Source organism: Dipodomys spectabilis, unplaced genomic scaffold (assembly GCF_019054845.1).
Source record: "Dipodomys spectabilis isolate Male_0828 unplaced genomic scaffold, ASM1905484v1 ptg000567l, whole genome shotgun sequence".
In the NCBI taxonomy this organism is placed as follows: domain Eukaryota; kingdom Metazoa; phylum Chordata; class Mammalia; order Rodentia; family Heteromyidae; genus Dipodomys; species Dipodomys spectabilis.
In genome coordinates, this window is record NW_024871244.1 from 3,319,448 (window position 1) to 3,328,808 (window position 9,361).

Here is a 9,361-nt window from a genome sequence, read left to right on the forward strand (position 1 = left end):
ACTGTCATGGCCCAGATCCCTCAGCCCAAGAAGGATTTAGGGAGAAACTACTTGATATGCCTGTAGATTTTACTGTGACAATGCCTCAGGACTGCCCCAAGTTCTAGCTCACCTCATCATTACCACCTTCCTGTGTGTGTGTTTTGTGTGTGTGTGTCTGTCTGTGTGTCTCTGTGTCTGTGTGTGCACACATAAGCACCTTGGTACTAGGGCTTGACCTCAGGGCATGGGCTCTATCCCTCACTTTTTTCATTCAGTGCTAAAACTCTACCACTTAAGCCACAGCTTTTCTTCCAGCTTTTGGGTGGTTATTTGCAGAAGAGAGTCTCACAGACTTTTCTATCTGGGCTGCCTCTGAATGGCAATCCTCAGATCTCAGACTCCTGACGAGCTAGGAGTATGAGAGCTCCTGCTATTAGCATCTGGCCACACTTCCTTTCTTGGCTAAAACAGACTACCTATCTCCCAGCTGAGCACCCATCTACAGCTACCCCTCCTACCTCAGGCTTCAGATGAAACATAACCTCCTCCCCTGAGGAAAAAGAATGGTATCAGGATTGAGTTTTATGTTCTTCACACAGTCAGGGGATGGTGGAAGCTGATGTGGAGGTCAGAGGTCTAGGCCAGGGCAAGTAGACAGCTGTTAGAACAGAAGAGAGTAGGAAAAGACATCCATGCAGCTGGATGCTAGTGGCTCATGCTTATAATCGTAGCTACTCAAGGCTGAGACCTATGGATCAATGAAGATTCAAAGCTAGCCTAGGCAAACTCTTATCTCCAAAGAATCACGAAAAACATGGGAAGTGGAGCTACTGTAGTTCAAGTAGTACAGCATCAACCTTGTGCAAACAAGCTAAAGATACCTAGGATACCACCTTAGCTCTGAGTTCAAGCCCTGGTAAACACACACACACACACACACACACACACACACACACACACACACACACACACACACACACACATCCTTAGCAGGTGCCAGTGGCTCATACCAGAAATCCTAACTACTCAAGTGGTTGAGCTCTTAGGGCAGCCAAGGAGGAAAGTATGTGAGACTCTTCTGTCTACTCAGCTACTAAAAAAGATGAAAGGTGAGCTGTTGTTCAAGTGTTAGAGTGTTAGCCTTGAACAAAGGAAGCTCAGGGATAGTGCCCAGCTCTGAGTTCCAGCCCTAAGATTTTTTTAAAGACACCCTACATCCCATTCAGGGCATAAATCCCGATTTTTCTCATCCTAGATCTCACCTTTGCTCCTGCCACTTCCACAGCACAAGTGGCCGGTGTGTGGCCAACACTGGGTTAAGAACTTACACAAGGGGGACATAGCCAGTTCAAGGATAATGCCCCAGAACATTGAGGCACTGGCCATATCAGTCTCTCATCCCCTAGTTCTCTGGCCCTGGAGCTCAAAGTCTGTGCTTCTGTATTCTGGACATCTGGAATTGTCAGAGGCCCTGCTAGGGTCGGAAGATAGACTTACCTGTGATAAGATATGTTGACATTTCCTAGACATCGACCAATACTTCCAAGCCACCTTGGCCTCACCTCCCATGTAAACGCGGATCATCCTTGCTGGGTTAGCCTTCAGTCAGCTATCAAGCTCGAGTTGGTCAGAGCCACTGGCAACCAACCTTCCCCCACTCCACTGTCAGACTGCTGGGAGTGGGATGTACAGCCAGAGGGCCATCTGAGGAAAAGGACAGGACATCGCATGACTGACCCTGCCCTCCCAGAGGCAGGGGAGAACATATGCCAGCTGGCCCTGCTGACCCAGAATCCTCTGGAGGTGGACAAAGATATGGACAGCCAAACTTGGGCTCCAAATGAAAAGTGGAATATTCAGGTCTCTGACAATTTAAGACTCATTACAGATCCTGATGGGGGCTAAAGGCTAGTATGCAATGGAGAAGGGGCACCATCCGAGATTAGGAATAGGCAGACAGGCACTCACAAAGTGGACAGGGAAAAATGAGGGAAACACACACACACACACACACACACACACACACACACACACACACACCAACGTGTACCCAAGGCCTCAGGAGTCCTTGAGCACATGAATATTCCAACCCCAGAGAAGATGGCACTATTGTTCTCAGAACAACTGTAGACAAAACTCAGAGCCTCTACACATCTGGAATGGCTCCTAACACAGCAGGACATTTCCTACAGTACACACAGCTTTTCCCAGAATTTGTTATTTTTTATTTCACTTTTCTCAAGTCTAGCATTTTATTGCTTGTACCACAGCTCCATTTCTACCTTTTGCTGGTTACTTTCAAATCAGAATCTAATGGACATTTTTTCTTGGTCTGCTTTCAAACCACAATCCTCAGATTTCATTTTTCTGATTAGCTAGGATTAATGACATGAGCCGCTAGTGTGGCTTCTACTTTTTTCTCTACAACTATCTAATGCACATACTTAGATAGTAATGTAAAACTGAAAGTAAAGAAGCAAGATGTACAGTGATGATACTGTCTTATCAGAAATTCAAGTTAGTTAGGTAAATTTCTTAAGACCATAAACAAAAAAATACCCTGATACAGTATAAGAGAACTCACTATTGAACATATGAGCTTTAAGAGCTTTCTAATAGATCCATTATTTATTGTTACCCAACATTACAAAAATGTATGAGGCATTGGTAAATTAGAAGTCCTATGCATGACTACATAAATTCCTTGTTTTTTAAAAGACAATTTTTTCATCTGAAAAAGTAGGCCTGTCTATTTTCTTCATGTGATTTTGATGATTGAAGGTGCTTAGTGAGAAGGTCAAAATGTATTAGTACTTCTAAACTATCAATTCTCATTTTTTCTTCTTGGAGAATATAATGATCAAAGCAATAGTTCAGAATCAGCAAGCAATAGTTCAGAATCATGCTTCCAGTGCAAATGGATCACCAGTGATAAATCCTCAATACCATTTTCCACAAAGTTTTTTGTCACAGATACAAACTGCCTGCCTTCTCTAGCTGCTTTACTAGCTTGAACCTATTTCTTCATTGTACAGGAAAAGTGTGATTCAACTGATTTCAGGAAGATTTTACTGGAATTACCAAGGATTTACTAGAATTACCAAGGATTTAGATTTCTGTCTGTAATTTGGTCAAAGCTATGTCTCTTTATGTAGGCTACTAAAATGTATTTACTAATTTCAAGCAAATACATAAATTCTATTTCCATCTTTTTTAAAAAATAAAATTTTGTTTGCTCTATCAATTGATCAGAGGCATGGATTTTGTGGCTAGCTAGGTCATTGCACATCTGTATCTCTGGCCATATGTCAAATTTAAGCTCATAGTGTCTTTTCTGTAACCCTTTCACATAATTGTTTACTTTTCTCCATAGAGGCCTTAACTGTATCATAAGATCTTTCTTGTTCCTTCTTTGATACTAAGTACCAAGGAGACCTAGATCTAGCAAGTCTCTCCGTAAATGAAAGAGAGAAATAGGAAGTTCTTTCTTCTAAGTAGTTTTCCCAATGGTTGCCAGCCTTATCATACACACCTGTAAAAGGCTATGGATCTGAGGTAGTCTTTGGAGTCCTCTAGATAATGGAGGATCCCACCATTTTCCTCTGATAAGCCATTGCCACCTTCCATCTACCAACTGTTTAAGAATCTTATTTAGCTTTTGGTCTAAATATCCCTCTACATCTTTCTTATCTACAGGATATCTATATGAGTCTATTGTATATGCTTTAGGATTAAAGGAAAGTCTCCAGTAGCCATACACTCTTTTTGCTCTAGCCGTGCCTACAGCTTCTCTTACAATCAATTCCTTCTGCTGATGTGACGTCATGAAACCTCCAATACTTTTATATTTACTTATGACTTGTCTAATAGCCTCCATAAGAGGGGCTTAGAGTAGCAATTAATTCTGGTGAATTAGTCATATTCTCAGGACACTCTTCGGATGTTGGAGTCATCGACACTTTTAAGAAAGAGCCTTGAATAAGGGAACATTGAGCATGAGTAAGTAGAACAAGCAGCAGGAACAGTAAAAGATTAATAGGCACTCCTATACAGGGAAGAAAAGAAAAACAGGAACAGAAACACATCTTTCCCAAGGCTTGCCAGCCTTTCCAGGAGGTAGGCCTCTTTGAAGCCCCATTCTATGAGGTAGACTTCGGTGAAGTCCCATTCTCAGAGATAGGCTTCTGTGATAGGCTTCTGTGAAGCCCCATTCTCAGGTCTGAAAGCAGGTGTTCCATGCTAAGCAGACTCCACCAGAGTAGGCATGGCATTTGCCCCTTTTTTATTTTTTAGATGTGCCAGAGAAATTTCTTCTAGTATAGAGGAGATGGGGCAGAAGACTAGTTTGAAGACGACTGGAAAGACAACAAGAATACATATAACAATTAGTATTATGACTCCAAATGTAACCAAGTTGTGCCACCAATCTAAAGGATTAAGACTTTTTAATCCTCTCTGTAAGTCTTCTGCCAAAGAATTTATCCCCACGGTTTCCAAATGAGCTTGACTAAGGACGGAGATGTCTTCCTGTAGCTGTCCTATATCATGAGTTAAGCTATTGTCCTTCCAGATTTTTTGTAAATGCACTTTGGTAGCTTCCCAATCTAAACTCTCATTATAAGGTAATGGGGTAACACAAATATATTTAAATGACTGATGACATCTAGTTGTCAGCTGGGTTTTTAGATTATTGACTTCAGTCCCTAACTTTAAGACTACTATTTCCAAAGCCTCTAGATTGTTTTTTAATTTTGGATCAATAATTTGTTGCTCTGTTAATGTTAGAGAAACATCCTTATTTAACTCATTAACAAAATGTGCCGAGCCTTTTCAACCAGCTTCTCGATCTTTCCCCACGTAGGTGGTGTTGCGGTTTTTGTTGAATTAGCCTGTGGTGGTGATAGAGAGAGAGTCTTTATCTTCTGCTCCAGTTTTCTCTCCTGATGTATTTTCATTTTCTTCCTGGCTCTTTTTTGGGCCTGAGAAAGGCCTGATGAGTCTGTTTGGGACCCAAATCGGGGATTCCCATTCCTGTGGGAAACCATAAGCATAGTTCTCCCGGGTGTTAACAGGATGTCTGACCCACGCCAGGTTCCAGTGAGTAGATCCTTCCATTTTAGTAAAGGAAAAGTTGTAATTTTTTCCATGCCCCAATATCTCATCATTGGAGTTATTCCCTGCTCAGCAGCATTGAAATAATTAAGAACCAGTAAAGCATGGTTAACAGTGTAATGGGGGGAGTATTGCTTCTCTCCTCCCTGTCTAATTCTTGTCAATTGACTTTTTAAGGTCTGATGAGCCCGTTTTATGATTGCTTGGCCTTGTGGATTATATGGAATCCCTGTTTTATGCACGATTTTTCATTGTGCACAAAATTTAGCAAAAGCTTTGGAGGTGTATGCTTGTCCATTGTCTGTTTTTATTTCCTTAGGAATTCCTAGATCCACAAAGGCTTTAACCAAATGTTGAATAACATCTTTCACACCCTGTCCAGAATAGGCTGTAGCAACCATAGCATGAGAATAAGTATTTATAGTAACATGGACAAAGGAGAGTTTACCAAATTTTGTTACATGGGTAACATCCATTTGCCACAGAACTCTAGGCTTTAAACCTCTAGGATTTACTCCCATTTTTTGTGGATGAAAAACTTATTGGCATGCCTCACATCCCTAATAATTTGTCTTGCCTGTTCTCAGGACACTTGAAACATATTCTTAAGGCATTAGCATTCTGATGGTGTAGTCTATGACTTTCCTGAGCTTCTTCTAAAGCTGACATTACATGACTTTCCTTAGTTAATGTCTGCAAACTTGTTCCCTTGAGACAAAGGTCCAGGGAGATTACTATGCCCCCTGATGTGTCCCACAAATACTTTTGTCGTTCTTTGTTGTAATAGTTGTTGTAATTTTATTAAGTACTCTTTTACCTTAGAATGACCAGTAACTAGGGCTGTTTCAATGGCAGGAAACAAGGAAACCACATAGCAGGAATCTGTGTAAAGGTTAAACTCCTCTGAATAATTTTGAAAGGCTAGCAGAACTGCAATAAGTTCTGCCTGTTGTGCAGATACAGTTGGGTCATAAGATATTAATGGTGGTTTTGTACTGCAATAAACCACAGACTTTCCGCTAGAAGATCCATTTGTAAAAATAGTTAATGCCCCGCCCAAAGGTTCTGTAACCACAACCTTTGGAAATATCACAGGGGTTTCAGTATAAAAATGTAACAAAGGATGTTGGAGCATATGAAAGCTTATTTTATTTGTGTAAGTTAATACAGCAATTTTCCAATCATCATCAATTTGTATTAAATGATCTAATTGTTTCTTATTATAAGGGATAATAATGTTAGGTATTTCTTGGCCAAATAATTCTCTAGCTCTTAATCTAGCCTTTAAAATCAAATTAGCACATAAAAAGGGATATGAAGCAACTATTTTTCCAGAGTTATGGGAATAATGGATCCATTCCAGTATCCCATCCTGCCAAAAACATCCTATGGGAGAAAAGCTCGTAGCCAGAATTATAAAGGACCATGTTTGTGCAATATTAATTTGTTGTATTTTAGCTGTATTCAATGCTTTTTCTACCAATTTTATACAGGATAGGGCTTCAGGAGTTATTTTCCTGGTGGATTTAGGATTAGGGTCTCCATCCAACATTTTCATCAAAGGATCTAATTGTCTTTTAGTTATTTTTAAACTAGGCCGAATCCAATTAATAATCCCTAATAATTTTTGGAAATCATTTAATGTTTTTAGTTTTTAGACATAATATAATCATGCCCAATCACTTTTCCCAAATAATTTAAAGGTCGTTCATGTTGAACTTTATCAGGAGCTATTATCAATCCAAATTTTGTTAATTATTCTACCATATCCTGTAATATTTTTTCTGTCTATTCTCTAGTTTCATCGGCCATAAGTATATCATCCATATAATGAATAAGATATGCCCCTGGATATTTTTCTCTAATTTGTTCTATAGCCCTTTTCACATATTGCTGACATAAGGTAGGGCTGTTTTTCATGCCGTGAGGTAGCACTTTCCATTGGTACTTATCATAAGGTTTTTTAACATTAGCCGAAGGGACACTAAAAGCAAATCTCTTGGAATCTTCTGGTTGTAATTTTATTGTAGAAAAGCAATCCTGTAAGTTTATTATTATGCATCTACACTGTGGGACTGCAACAGGAGAGGGTAGACCTGGTTGAACGGCTCCCATGTCATGCATGATCTTATTAATTGCCCTTAGATCTTGTAATAATCTCCATTTTCCTGACTTCTTTTTTATTACAAAAAAATGGAGTATTCCATGAACTGGTAGTCTTTTCTATTCTTCCTTGACTCAATTGTTCTTGAACTAAGTCCTGTATGGCTTGAATCTTTTCTTGAGTTAAGGGCCACTGGTTAATCCATACAGGATCATCACTTTTCCATATTATTTTGTCAGCATAAAGCTGTTCCTCAGTGGCCCCTATGAAAAATTTTGCTCCTTCGATGAGGAATCTATTTGTCCTATTTGTATTTTCATGTCTTGCATGATGTCTCTGCCCCATAAAGAAAAGGGCAAGCTGGGGATAACAAGGTTTGAAGTGGCCTTGCTGCCCTTCACATACCCATTTGAGTCTCTGAGCTGACTAAGCTACATTAGAAGCCATCCCTAATCCAATTAAGGAAGAAGAAGTATAATGCACTGGCCAGGCCATAGACCAATCTTTTCCAGCTATACAGGATCTGTCAGCTCCTGTCATTTGTTTTCCATTGATTTAATGGCCTTGTAAGGCCTTTTATCTGTAATTTCCTGAACCCAGGCTACAGTATCTGTGGTTCCAAACCCTCCTTTTCTGTTTTGAGTCAGTGTGGGATTAGGCAAGTTTAGATATGAGAGTAAAAGTATTTGGCAATCCTCTGCCCTTTATGAACTTGAATAGTCTCGTTTAGAGACCTTATCATGACCTTTATAGTGGTAGGACTGTCTGAGTCTATTACACCTGGTAAAACTTCAAAATTCTTTTTATAGTTTGAGCCACCAGCGTCCGGCAACACCAATACTTACTGTAAAAATTCATGAATTCCCTGGAATTCTTACAAGTGAATTGCCTGCATTGGATGTCAAATGTATTCAAGAGTTTTTGTATACATGTATAATGATTTCTGCAGAGTGTGTGAAATTTTAATCAGAAATAATTTTAACTTATCTGTTTAAATGAGTAGTACAGAAACTAAAGTATTTCTGGTGCTTGTCTGAAAAAAAATATTTTAAAATATTCTATGTTTGTGTAATGTTCATAATTTATTTTATTCTCTCCTAGATATAATTTGAATTCTATATTATTTTATAATATATAGGTTCATTAATGTTTCCTTTCAGATTGTATTCCATATAGAAAGTTTTAGATTCCTTTTTTACCTAGGTCCTAATATTATTTTTCTTTGGGATAAAATGACAATGTTGTCTAATTTCAAAAGTTTTGTAAAGTTTATGGTTTGTAAACGCCTTTATGATGTGAAGATTTAATACACTGATGCCAAACTAAATTTAATTATATTAATTACGTGTGTTGTTACACTTGTTATTTTGTAATCAACTTTTTAATAACTGTTTTTCATTTCTTGCATCTGAAGAATGAAAAGTACGGAATACTTCACAAATTTTCATATCATCCTTGTGCAATTGCCATGTTAATCTCTGTATTGTAATTTGGGAATACGTGCTGCTGAAACATGTAGTATCTTATAAATTTAAGTAGTTAATGATGCAATCTTTATACAGACTTATATCATTGGTTGCCTACTTGTAACAAGGAAACTATATTGTTTCTGACAATGCTACTGATCTTATTTCCCTAAAATTCTGGGAATAGTGGAAAAAAATATATTGTTCAGCCGAATGCTCACATTTGAAAACTTTTTTTGTCAATGACAATTTTAAGTCTTTTTCATTTGGAATTTGATCATACTTTCAATAATTTATAGCTAGGTTCAAAGGTGATGGCTTTTTCAAGTACTTATTGATCCAACTGAATTAGTTTTGTGGAGCTAATGGATTCAAAGTAAGCCTTGGTTAAGAGCTACTTCTAACCGTATGCAGCTGACATTTTCCAAAATGAGGTCTTACTGGGACAAATGTCTACCAGACCCTTTACTCTTCTTCCATGTAGGAACAGACCAATCAGAATATCTTACCCTGACAGCATAGATTGTTTTACTTGAACAAAACTAATCTTAGTTACAAGGGATCATAGAGAGATGAACAGTTCAGTCAGAACTGTTCAGACTAGAAGGTATTTTATCAAAATATAATTGTTTATTATATCTAACATTTCAAAAGTAACTAAAGCCAAGAAGGTGAAAAAATTGATCATATTCATGAT

At 38.4% G+C, this 9,361-nt stretch overlaps 1 pseudogene; it reads right to left on the reverse strand.

The window, feature by feature from the left end:
• Positions 1-8,616: 8,616 nt before the first annotated feature.
• Positions 8,617-8,713, reverse strand: LOC122100182 (annotated as a pseudogene).
• Between the last annotated feature and the right edge of the window lie 648 nt (positions 8,714-9,361).